Source organism: Halichoeres trimaculatus, unplaced genomic scaffold, assembly GCF_033239565.1.
Source record: "Halichoeres trimaculatus isolate MK-OKI-2021-1 unplaced genomic scaffold, fHalTri1.1 fHalTri1_scaffold_18, whole genome shotgun sequence".
In the NCBI taxonomy this organism is placed as follows: domain Eukaryota; kingdom Metazoa; phylum Chordata; class Actinopteri; order Labriformes; family Labridae; genus Halichoeres; species Halichoeres trimaculatus.
The window spans coordinates 368,812-382,197 of NW_027437196.1; positions in this window are offsets into that span (position 1 = coordinate 368,812).

A 13,386-nucleotide genomic window follows, 5' to 3' on the forward strand; every position below is an offset into this window, starting at 1 on the left:
TGTGAAGAGTCTGAGCTCTGACCCTGTGCTCCTCTCCTCAGGTGAGAACGAGGTTCCCTCGGAGGACGCCCTCATCCTCCACCTGCAGCTGGCGAAGGGGCAGGAGAAGCTGGTGGAGGCCATGCGGGCTCAGCAGGTGGTCATCAGGGACCTGCAGCAGAAGCTGGCCGACCAGCAGGAGGCGCTGCTCTCCCAGCAGAGGCAGATCCTGGAGCAGCAGCAGCGTATGTACGAGCAGATGGACGTGGTGAAGGCGCAGTACGGCGTCCTCTCAGACACCGTCAAGCAGGTCTCCTTCCAGGGCCTGCAGGGGGAGCTGCAGAGCTACTTCCAGAGCCACCTGGCGGGGCTGCAGAGCCAGGCCCGCAGCCACCTGCAGAAGTCCTACGCCGTGCACAAGATGGACGTGGACGCCAAGGTGATGGACGTGGTGGGAGAGGCCCACATCCCTCAGGCTCTGCTGGGGTGCTCCTCACCCTGCGGGCAGGACCAGTTCTGTGACTTCCAGAGGGACCCCCCTCAGTGCCAGAGCTGCACCATGTGCCCCCCAGGCTTCTTCCTGATCTCACAGTGCTCCCCCACGGCGGACAGGATGTGCCAGGTACGGGTCTTTACTGTTCAGCATCAACGTGGCTGAATCTCAGTGTCCCCCTAAACCCTAAACCCCAAACCCCAAACCCCAAACCCTAAACCCCAAACCCCAAACCCTAAACCCAGAGCTCTAAACCCTAAACCCTAAACCCTAAACCCTAACCCCAGAGCTCTAAACCCTAAACCCTAAACCCCAAACCCTAAACCCTAAACCCCGTACCCTAACCCCAGAGCTCTAAACCCTAAACCCTAAACCCCAAACCCCAAACCCTAAACCCAGAGCTCTAAACCCTAAACCCTAAACCCTAAACCCTAACCCCAGAGCTCTAAACCCTAAACCCTAAACCCCAAACCCCAAACCCTAAACTTAGAGCTCTAAACCCTAAACCCTAAACCCTAAACCCTAACCCCAGAGCTCTAAACCCTAAACCCTAAACCCTAAACCCTAACCCCAGAGCTCTAAACCCTAAACCCTAAACCCCAAACCCCAAACCCTAAACCCAGAGCTCTAAACCCTAAACCCTGAACCCTAAACCCTAACAGTCTTTTTTGAGATTACGTGGATAGTCCTGTTTTCTGTCAGTTCCTGGTCTCTGTCAGTTCCTGGTCTCTGTCAGTTCCTGGTCTCTGTCAGTTCCTGGTCTCTGTCAGTCTGGGTCAGCCCGTGCAGCACAGTGTGTCTCTGGTGTCAGGTGTCCACGCCGTCTCGTTGGCGCTAACGTGCAGCTGTGTTTGTTGCAGGACAGAGACGAGTGCCTGGAGCTGCCGAACGTCTGCGGCGAGCGCGTGAAGTGTCTGAACACTCCAGGTGAGCAAAGCGTTTCGTGCTGAGCAGAAATAAACCGTCTCTGTGTTTTTGGCGCAGACAGACCTGTCCCCACGCAGACCCTGTCCTCACCGTGTCTCTGTCTCCTCCTCAGGCGGGTTCAGGTGTCTCGGAGCGTCGGACAGAGACGCCGCGCTCGGTCTCTGTGGTCACGACTACTTCTACAACCAGGAGCTCCAGGAGTGTCAGGCGTGCTCCGACTGTGACGGAGAGCCCGTCTCTGTCCCCTGCACGGCCGTCAGCGACACCGTGTGTGGTCAGCCGTCAGAGGCCCGGCTCTCTCAGTCCTGGGTCGCCAGCGTGGCGGTCCCCCCGGCCAGCTCCCCTGGCACGCACATCTTCCCCGGGCTGCAGCTGACCGTCCGCGGCAGAGACGGCACGGACCTGCTGTCCAACGAGGCGGGGCGGGCGCGCTTCCTGCAGCACGGCCTGGTGTGGCTGGATCAGAACTTCGCCATCAAGCACAGCTGCAGGAACTTCCTCCAGGTCGGGATGAGGCTCAACGGGAGCCAGGAGGAGGAGGGCCGCGACCTCAGCGGCGTGCGCATCGAGCAGCCGGAGGGGAAGTACTTCCAGGGCGTGAGCGTGAGCAGCGGCGTGGAGGTGGAGCCTAACCACACCCTCACGCTGCTGCTCAGGAGTCCCAACCAGCACTGCAACCAGAGCAAGGACCTGCACGTCTACGAGGTCAGCACGCCGTCCCTCAGCCTGCTCTGGCTGTCACACGACACCGGCGCCGTGGCCATGACGGCCCAGATGTCTTTGCTGACTCACTACCAAACGAGCTACCGGCCGACCCTGAGCGTGACCTCGGTGTCCGACCCCTACATGATCATCCTGACACACGACAACCGCGGCGTGCGCTTCACGGAGAGCGGCGTGGTGAAGTTCGTCTTCCAGCAGGCGCTCTACTCCATGGGTCACACCTGCGTCAGAGAGGGCTTCTCCCTGACCGCCTTCACCAACCACAACGGGACCAACCAGGAGGCCATGCAGGCCTTCAAGACCGGCGTCCACTACAGAGACACGTCCATCACGCTGTCCGGGGCCGTGACCGTGAGCGGCGGGGACACGCTCAGCTTCGAGATCACGTCCCCGTCCCAGTGCAACATCCGCTACTTCGGAGACAACACGGGGATCAGCATGCTGAGCCTGATCTGGATCCCTTCAGCCGTGTCCTCAGCCCTGAGCGCCACCGTGTCCAGGACCGGCCTGCCGTCCGGCGCTGTGAGGAACAAACCGCTGTTCTTCCATCAGACCAGCCCGGACGCCGCGCAGGTCCACTTAGCCCGCGCAGGAGAGCCCAGCAGCCGCAAGAACTTTGTCTTCCAGCAGAGCGGGACGGCCAACGTGGCCCTCAACCTGAAGCTCATTCACTCCTGTAACGTGGTCAAGCTCACCCTGCAGCAGGTGGGCGGGCACGGCGGGAGGGCGGAGCCTGTGGCCCAGCAGGTCTCTGGGTCCATGCCTGAGGGGAGCCAGTGGGCCAGCATCGGGCTCAGGGCGTCTCTCTCAGTCCAGAACGGGACGGCCGTGTTTGTGACCCTGGACTGCATCAGAGGACGAGTGAACCAGATCACCGACGAGGGCGGGACCAACGTCTCCATCCTCTGGGTCGCCGCGTGACATCACAGGAGCGACCTGCGGACAGGAACCTTCAAACCTTCAAACCTTCAAACCTTCAAACCTTCAAAGCTTCAAACCAGAGCGTTTGCACATGAATGAACTGCAGAGCAGATTCACCACTTTACCAAAAGGAGGAAGAGGAGGAGGATGAAGAACATCTTTGACTCTTATTTTGTTAACAAACTGTCAGACTTTTATTGTGAAATCTCTTTGGGTTTGATCCCAAACTGTGAGTACTGAAGTACTTCAGCTGATTGAGCAGTGACCAACTCTTTACGGAGTGTGTGTGTGTGTGTGTGTGTGTGTGTGTGTGTGTGTGTGTGTGTGTGTGTGTGTGTGTGTGTGTGTGTGTGTGTGTGTGTGTGTGTGTGTGTGTTAGGTTTAGTTCTGTATGTTACACACTTTACATTTTATAACAGACCAGTTTGATGTTTTCAGAGACAGTCGGTTTCACTTTAAAGATGAAGATGATGATGATGATGATGATGATGATGATGGCTGAGCTGCAGTGTTCGGCACCTAAAGAAATAAAAACAGCTGATGAAATGGTTTTTAAACGGACTCCTGGCCGACCTGTTTCCTGCAGATGAAACTGGTTCAGCTGTTTTTCAGTTTCCGTCTTCGTCCTGATCTGAATCTGATCTGAATCGTCCTGATCTGAATCGTCCTGATCTGAATCTGATCTGAATCATCCTGATCTGAATCGTCCTGATCTGAATCTGATCTGAATCATCCTGTGAAGTGAAAGCGTTTCTCTGAGGGTCAAACGTCTCGCGGTGCTTTCAGGACTCTGATGAAGTGATCCACATGACGTGGTTTTGTATTTATTGAGTTGGAGGGTTCATGTATCCGTCTGTATCCTGTGTATCTGTCAGGTATCGTACGTATGAAGCTCTGAGTTTATATTCATGCACATTTACCTTTGTCCCGTGTTTATTTGCACACATGTAGCTGAATCGTATTATGTAACGTGTAAACATGGTACCCAGCCCCTCCTCCTCCTGAGAGCTGCTCATGCGTGTCGGCCTAATCACCTCTGTGAGCTCCGTCCGCTCAACAATTAGGCACAATTAAGTGTTTCAGGGACTTGGCAGCGGAGCGGGCGCTGAATTCTTCAGCTTCATTTTCCCGTCATTACGTCCGGGGGTTTGTTTTCCTGCTGGACTCTCTGAGCTGAGGACGCATGGACTCCTGTGAACGGCGAATAAATCCACATTACTCTGACAGGAAGGAGTCACGGCGAGCTGTGTGCAGGCTTTGTGTGTTTGCTGTGTCCTGTAGAAACTCTGAGATCTGCTCATTCACAGGTTTGTTCAGTGTAAACTATTAAAGCAGAGGTATTCTTCTACTTTGTCAGTCCTGATTTTAAAAAACCTGAACCAGAGCGTTTCCTTTCTGTCAGAGGCCAAACGTTGAAGCCTCAGTCGCTCCTCTCAGACATCCACAGCCGCCAGGAAAACCACCCTCCATTCTCCTCTCAATCGCTCTCAATCAGGTCGAAATGATTCCTCCATCCATTCCCCCGAGCTGAGCGCTCTGTGGGTGAAGACTGCCAAACGCCCTGTGAGTCAGCGAGCAGCGAGCAGCGAGCAGCGAGCTGAGCAGCAAGCAGCGAGCGGGGCCGAGGAGCTGCTCTGGTTGTGTTTCTGGGCCTGAATTGAAAACAGGTGTTGAGTTGGGTTCAGAGCTCCAGATGTGCAGATCAAATGAGAGCCACAGCACATGAAGGGTTTCAGAGACTTCAGAGAGAAACGGGGACAGAAAACAGGAAACAGAGACGCTGAGCAGAGAGGTGAGCCCGTCCAAAACTGAACCAGCGTCAGAGAAGAAAAGAAAACAGTCAGAGAGTTTAGAGACCAACGACCGCAGCAGAGACAGCTGATGTTAGAGACACGCTGGGTCAGCAGAGACAGCTGATGTTAGAGACACACTGGGTCAGCAGAGACAGCTGTTAGAGACACACTGGGTCAGCAGAGACAGCTGTTAGAGACACACTGGGTCAGCAGAGACAGCTGATGTTAGAGACACACTCAGCAGAGACAGCTGTTAGAGACACACTGGGTCAGCAGAGACAGCTGATGTTAGAGACACGCTGGGTCAGCAGAGACAGCTGATGTTAGAGACACACTCAGCAGAGACAGCTGATGTTAGAGACACACTGGGTCAGCAGAGACAGCTGATGTTAGAGACACGCTCAGCAGAGACAGCTGATGTTAGAGACACACTGGGTCAGCAGAGACAGCTGATGTTAGAGACACACTCAGCAGAGACAGCTGATGTTAGAGACACACTGGGTCAGCAGAGACAGCTGATGTTAGAGACACACTGGGTCAGCAGAGACAGCTGATGTTAGAGACACACTCAGCAGAGACAGCTGATGTTAGAGACACACTCAGCAGAGACAGCTGATGTTAGAGACACACTGGGTCAGCAGAGACAGCTGATGTTAGAGACACACTGGGTCAGCAGAGACAGCTGATGTTAGAGACACACTCAGCAGAGACAGCTGATGTTAGAGACACACTGGGTCAGCAGAGACAGCTGATGTTAGAGACACTCAGCAGAGACAGCTGATGTTAGAGACACACTGGGTCAGCAGAGACAGCTGATGTTAGAGACACACTGGGTCAGCAGAGACAGACGTTAGCTTCTCAGTCCAACACAGTCTGACTCAGAGAATCCAGCATCTGGCTCCGTCTCAGGGAGTCCACTTTAAAGACTCCTCACACTGAACAAGGACAGAGGAGGCTAACAGGGTTAGCTTTGAGCTAACAGTCAGACGGAAACAGGACAGACAAGCAGAGGAAAGATAAGCAGGAGACAAATGGAGTACGAGCTAAAGGCTAAAACAGGAAGTAAAGGCTAAAACACTCGCTTATGGCATAACTCTTTCTAAGGGCTAAAACAAAGGTTAAAGGCAAAAAAGCTAGCTTAGGGCTAAAACACTAGCCAAGGGTTGAAACACCAGCTAAGAATTAAAAAACTAGCTAATGGCTACAACAGGGATTAATGGCTAATACTCTTGCTAAGGGCTAAAACACTCGCTAAGGGCTAAAACACTAGCTAAGGGCTAAAACACTCGCTAAGGGCTAAAACACTAGCTAAGGGCTAAAACACTAGCTAAAGGCAAAAACACTAGCTAAGGGCTAAAACACTCGCTAAGGGCTAAAACACTAGCTAAGGGCTAAAACACTAGCTAAAGGCAAAAACACTAGCTAAAGGCTAAAACACTATGTAAGGGCTCAAACACAAGCTAGAGGCTAAATCACTAGCTAAAGGCTAAATCACTAGCTAAGGGCTCAAACACTAGCTAGAGGCTAAATCACTAGCCAAAGGCTAAAACACTAGCTAAGGGCTTGAACACAGGTTAAAGGCTAAAGGTGAACTTGTGTGTTGTCATGTTTCCAGCAGGACTCAGAGCTGGAGCAGGAGAAATGAGCCTCGACGTGTCAGAGAATCTGAGGAGGAACTCAGAGTCATGATTCATCTCCAAGATCATCTGTTCTCAGTTAATCTGCTCTGTGTGTGTGTGTGTGTGTGTGTGTGTGTGTGTGTGTGTGTGTGTGTGTGTGTGTGTGTGTGTGTGTGTGTGTGTGTGTGTGTGTGTGTGTGTGTGTGTGTGTTGGACTGTAACAACTGATGGTGTGTGAAGAAGTTTCTTCCACGCTCAGAATCATCAGTAGAGTCCAGAGACTGTGAACCTGGACATGTTCCTGCTCTGTGATCAGGTCTGTCCCCTCCTGGTCTGTCCCCTCCTGGTCTGTCCCCTCCTGGTCTGTCCCCTCCTGGTCTGTCCCCTCCTGGTCTGTCCCCTCCTGGTCTGTCCCCTCCTGGTCTGTCCCCTCCTGGTCTGTCCCCTCTGTTGGTCTTTCCCCTTCTGGTCTGTCCCCTCCTGGTCTGTCCCCTCTGTTGGTCTGTCCCCTCTGTTGGTCTGTCCCCTCTGTTGGTCCGTCCCCTCTGTTGGTCTGTCCCCTCCTGGTCTGTCCCCTCCTGGTCTGTCTCCTCTGAGTGAGTCTGTCTCTGTGTCCTGATGGTGTAAACCAAACAGACCCCTCAGTCTCTCTGATTTGTGGTCTCTGAGGTGAACACCCTGTGAACCCAGACCTGGCCCTGGTCTCCTCTGATGTGGACTTGTGAAGGGCAGAGGGAGCAGGTCTGGCTTTAATCAGGAGCGGATGCTGTAGTACGAGCGGCAGTCTGGGCTCTGGATGTTTGGAGCATGTGGTTTGAGGCCGTGTTGGTAACTGACGGTGGATTTATGGGCCGTGAGCAGAGTCTGAGTCTTTCTCCAGGTTTCTCTGGATCACAGACTAAGTCCAGATCAAACCCAGGGTGGTGGTCTGGGGACTCCAGGGTGATGGTTTCTGTCTGAACCACTCAGCAACACTCCATCTCTGAAAACCATCTGAGTCCAATTTGGGTCCCTTGTCAGAAAGACATGGCTCATTTTCAGAGAAATGAGACGTTTTTACTCAAAGTAAGACATCGACACTTAATACCATTTCAGTTTATCCATCATCTGACCAGCCCTGACTCTGACCTCAGAGGTTCCTTCGGTTCTCTGTTCCCGACTCTGACCTCAGAGGTTCCTCAGGTTCTCTGTTCCTGACTTTGACCTCAGAGGTTCCTCAGGTTCTCTGTTCCTGACTTTGACTCCGGGTTCCTCAGGTTCTCTGTTCCTAACTTTGACCTCAGAGGTTCCTCAGGTTCTCTGTTCCAGACTTTGACCTCAGAGGTTCCTCAGGTTCTCTGTTCCTGTCTTTGACCTCAGAGGTTCCTCAGGTTCTCTGTTCCTGTCTTTGACCTCAGAGGTTCCTCAGGTTCTCTGTTCCAGACTTTGACCTCAGAGGTTCCTCATGTTCTCTGTTCCTGTCTTTGACCTCAGAGGTTCCTCAGGTTCTCTGTTCCTGACTTTGACCTCAGAGGTTCCTCAGGTTCTCTGTTCCTGACTTTGACCTCAGAGGTTCCTCAGGTTCTCTGTTCCAGACTTTGACCTCAGAGGTTCCTCAGGTTCTCTGTTCCTGACTTTGACCTCAGAGGTTTCTCAGGTTCTCTGTTCCTGACTTTGACCTCAGAGGTTCCTCAGGTTCTCTTTTCCTGTCTTTGACCTCAGAGCTTCCTCAGGTTCTCTGTTCCTGTCTTTGACCTCAGAGGTTCCTCAGGTTCTCTGTTGCTGTCTTTGACCTCAGAGGTTCCTCAGGTTCTCTGTTCCAGACTTTGACCTCAGAGGTTCCTCAGGTTCTCTGTTCCTGTCTTTGACCTCAGAGGTTCCTCAGGTTCTCTGTTCCTGACTTTGACCTCAGAGGTTCCTCAGGTTGTCTGTTCCTGACTTTGACCTCAGAGGTTCCTCAGGTTTTCTGTTCCCGACTTTGACCTCAGAGGTTCCTCAGGTTCTCTGTTCCTGACTTTGACCTCAGAGGTTCCTCAGGTTCTCTGTTCCTGACTCTGACCTCAGAGGTTCCTCAGGTTCTCTGTTCCTGCCTTTGACCTCAGGGATCCACAGGTTCTCTGTTCCTGTCTTTGACCTCAGAGGTTCCTCAGGTTCTCCGTTCCTGACTTTGACCTCAGAGGTTCCTCAGGTTCTCTGTTCCTGACTTTGACCTCAGAGGTTCCTCAGGTTCTTTGTTCCTGACTTTGACCTCAGAGGTTCCTCAGGTTCTCTGTTCCTGACTTTGACCTCAGAGGTTCCTCAGGTTGTCTGTTCCTGACTTTGACCTCAGAGGTTCCTCAGGTTCTCTGTTGATGGCTCGGGGCTCAGGAGGAGCTGGATTTGTTCAGAGAAGTGATTTTGAAGAGTTTCACAGAGGAGATGAAGATGTTTGGGCTGAAGTCTCTGGTTCCTCCCTCTCTGTACTCACTCATCTGTCACAGTTTCTCCTCCTCCTCCTCCATCTGTGTTAGTGTTGTTCAGCTCATTACAGAGATTACTGATGCATGAGGGAATGGGCTGGCAGGTCAGTGGACACACACACACACACACACACACACACACACACACACACACACACACACACACACACACACACACACACACACACAGTGTGAAACTTCCTGTTTGCTGCTGGGACGTTCAAAGAGCTGATGATGAAAAACTGAGTGGAGTGTTTTCAAATGATAGAGATGCTCTGTCTCTATGTCTCTCTCTCTCTCTCTCTCTCTCTCTCTCTCTCTCTCTCTCTCACACACACACACACACACACACACACACACACAGTACCCTGCATACAGCACAGTGGTTTAAAGGAGCAGTGTGTGTCATGGTGTTTGTTCAGATAGATCAGGGAGCTGTACAGTGACAGAGTGCAGCTCTGACAGTGACATGAAAATAACCCAGTATAGACCAGTATAGACCAGTATAGACCAGTATAGACCAGTATAGACCAGTATAAGCCAGTATAGACCAGTAGAGACCAGCATAGACCAGTATGGACCAGTATAGACCAAACCTGGATATTCTTAGACAAGTTTTTGGATAGATTGATAGGTTGATTGGTTTTTTGATGATTTTCCTAAACAAAAGCAGAGAGCAAAGGAGGTGATGCTTTATGATGGACCTGTGTGTGACGTTAACGTGTGCAGGACTCTGGGAGGAGGTGAAAGTCTGTGAGCGCTCACCCCGAGACGATCAGCTCCTCAGAGCGCCGCGACACGACTGCGTCTTCATGGTCAGACCTCTGAGCTCCTCTGACCCACAAACCTACAAATCGCTGCGTGCTGACCGGACAGCTGATAAATAACACAACGTGTGTGTGTGTGTGTGTGTGTGTGTGTGTGTGTGTGTGTGTGTGTGTGTGTGTGTGTGTGTGTGTGTGTGTGTGTGCGTGGTCCCCCTGAGGTGATCCAGCTTTCATGTGTGAGCTCAGAGGGTCAGGGTGAAACCTGACTCTGACAGATGACCCAGAGCTCCTGAGGTGACGGCGGCAGAGACCGAGGGGTGAACACCTAACATCCAACAGACACACACATCTGGGTCGGCTTAGCTGAACACACACACACACACACACAGCCTGAGGATGTGTGTGTGTGTGTGTGTGTGTCAGGGTGTGATCTCTCTGATTTGATCATCTGTTCCCGGCCTGTCCAGCAAAAAGAGAAACTTCTGGCTCTTAAACTCTGACATGTTTGCAGCATGTTTCCTCTGTGTGTGTGTGTGTGTGTGTGTGTGTGTGTGTGTGTGTGTGTGTGTGTGTGATGCTCTCCACATGCTGCTGGTGATGGACGGGGAACATGTGTGAGGGTGAATCTTCCTCTCTGTGTTTATTATCCTTTCGTTTTCCTCCTGATGGAAATATTTACTCTCCTCCGTCGTGGAGCTCGTCCTGACCCTCAGCTCGTCTCTCAGCGCCTCCGGGCCGACTGAAATGAATGTGGTGGAGGAAACAGCCTGATGAAAACTGATGGAGGAGCTGAGGAGGAGGAGGAGGACTTCATGTGTGGGTCTCAGTCTATGTGAAAACACTTTAACTTTCCTGCTCCTCATCCTCAGCTCGTGTCTCTTCTTCCTCCTCAGCTGGTTTAAAACAGACTCTCTTTCACTTCCTGTTTCTTCTCCGTCTCTTCCAGCTGCTGCAAACATCTGGGACCTCTCAGCAGCTGTTTGCTCTGATCTTTAAAGGAAAGCTGTAAAATCAGAGAAAATTAGAGGGAAATCTAAAAATAAAAAGCTGATCATAGAAACTCTCTGACTGCCTCTGAGGTCGGACACATGTGGAGCAGAGAGCTGCTGTCAGAGAAACAGACTCTGTTCATCCTCATGATGAAACTGTGAGACAGCAGCGCCATCTAGAGGGACACTGTTTGGAGGTGATAATGCAGCAGCTCTGACTCCTGCTCAGCTCACTGTGTCAGGTACGGTGGCTAACACTCAAACTGAAGGTTAAAACACAGGCTGGAGGCTAAATTTAAAAGATGAAATAAAAACTCTGTGGATGAGAAAATGTGCAGCAGAAACCAGAACAACCACCGACACTACAAACCTGTGACCAGCTGCTGAACTGGAGCAGGTTTGGTCTCAGCGACGCTGTTTGAGCTCTTTGCAGCAGGTTTCACTGAGCTCCTTTTTGACATTTTTGCATGTGTTTGTAAACATGCATCCTCTCTGCATCTGCAGCTGGTGTCTCCTGACGGTTGTTCAGGTCATGTGACCTCGTCAGCCACCGTACATAACACGGTTACAGGAGCAAGTCAGAGCTGTTGGATAAACAGGTGAGAACAGCTCAGACAGTGAAGTGGGACGGTAAAGAGGCTCCACAGGGGGCGCTGTGCTGCTCTGAGTTACACCAGCTGACCCCAGGGTTTCCAACCTGTGGCTCTGGACCCTCATGTGGCCCTTTGACTCCTCTGCAGTGGCTCCTTGTAGCTTTAGAAAAATTATTGAAATAATTTTTTTTTGTTTTTTCTTAACGAGAGTTTTGATGATTAAAAACACTGACAAAAAATAAAATTCTGTGTTAACACATCAACATTCTGTTGAACTAAATTGTACCACAACTTGAAAATTTGATCATTGTTAATATTATTTTAATTTAAAGCATTTTTTAAAATTCTTTTAAAGCAAATTTTGCACATTTTTTTTTGTAATTTTTGTAATTCTTTGGAAATGTAATTTTTTTTGTAATTTTTGCAACTTTTTTGAAATTTCATTTTTTTTGCAAGTTGTGAAATTGAGCAAAATGTATTTATTTTTTAAATAGTTTCTTTTGCAAATTTATTACATTTTTATTAACTTGATTTTTTTGTAAATTTATTGAAATTTCATTTTTTTTTAATATTTGCAAATTTTTAAAAAATAAATAAACAAAGACATTGCATGTACAATTTAATAAATCCAAAAAAATGAACGTTTGGATTGTTTTTTCTGGATTTTAATTTTGTAAGGAGTTCTGCACAGTTTATCTTCATTGTGTGGATAAAGTAGATTTTGTGGCTCCTGATTGACTCTAATCAGCTGAGCTGAGGATAAACGGCTCCTCTGAAAGTGAAGGTTGCAGACCCCTGATCTGACCCAGCTGTCTGAGCTCTGTGTGTTTGTGAGGAGTCGTTTCTCTGCACCTGCAGCTGGTTTCTCCTCATGAAAACTGTTCAGGCCGTTGTGCAGCGTCTGCCCTCGTCAGCCACCGTAGTTTTGTTGGTTTGATTTTAAAAAGAGGAGAAAAAAGAACCAGAGAGAGTCACAGAAGGAGGAAGAGGAGAGAAACGTTTGTTTGACAATATTTATTTCTATTCCCAACAGTAACATAGAGTTCAGGACAAATGAATGTGTCAGAGAAGCGAGCACAGCAGTTTGCAGAATATACGCTTTAAAATGGCACCAGGTCAGAGAAATAACGTCACTCTGGGTACGGGAGCTCCCACCTCCTCTCAGAAACAGCGAGGAGCTCCTGTGAGGAGGGAGCAGGGAGTTTTCTACCTATAGCTCAGAGTCCAAGGCCAACAACACCCGCTTCAAACACGTGTCTGTTAAATCAGATCTGAATCCTGCTCCTCCTGTTCTCCACCACACCCCGCCTCAGACTCACACTGGACCCAGCAGGGGGCAGCAGAGAGAGCGCTGAGGAAAGGCGGTCACTGCTACCAGAGGCCGAAGCAGAAGAGAAAGCTAGAAAGGTGGAAAGAGGCGCAGAGCAGAGAGCGGCGTTCAGAGACATGCTGAGGGACTACACACAGAGATATAATACGCTACGGTCGGAGCGGCGACAGTCGTCAAGCAGAAGAAGAGAAAGACGCAGGATAGAGAAAGTCAGATCAAGCGCAGAGAGGGTTACAGTGCTAGGCGAGGTTAGCATGCTGGCAGCACGGAGAGACTTTACAGGAAGCCAGAGACCGCACACAGATCACAGGTAAAGGCTAGAGCGACAGAGCACTACTCTACAGGCTAGGCTACACGTCAGACGGCTACGTACAGGCTACACACACTGGATATATGTTCAGATATAGAGTATACACACACACAGGTATATAGGACACGTCACACAAGCTGGAGAGGCAAGGCATCGCATGCACGTGCAGAGGAAGCAGGTCAGCAGCAGATCCAGCAGAAAGAGGGTCACACGCCGGCACTCTCAGACCGCCGCCGCCGCCACCGCAGAGGGTCCGCTGGGTGCAGAGACGGGCTGGGTGTGCTCCAGGACAGGATTCAGATCATCTATTCATATAAAGCAATAATCTCTGTTTGGGCTGAAACATGGAGTAAAAGATGGACAATGTGACCACAGCTCCTCAGAAGTGAAGCCGAAACATTCAGAGCTCGGATGAGACGCAGCTTAAATCCTCGCCAACGCCTGCTTCCTGTCGTTTTATCACGCTAACTTATGTCCAATCGTTCATTCGCTTGAGATCGGGAT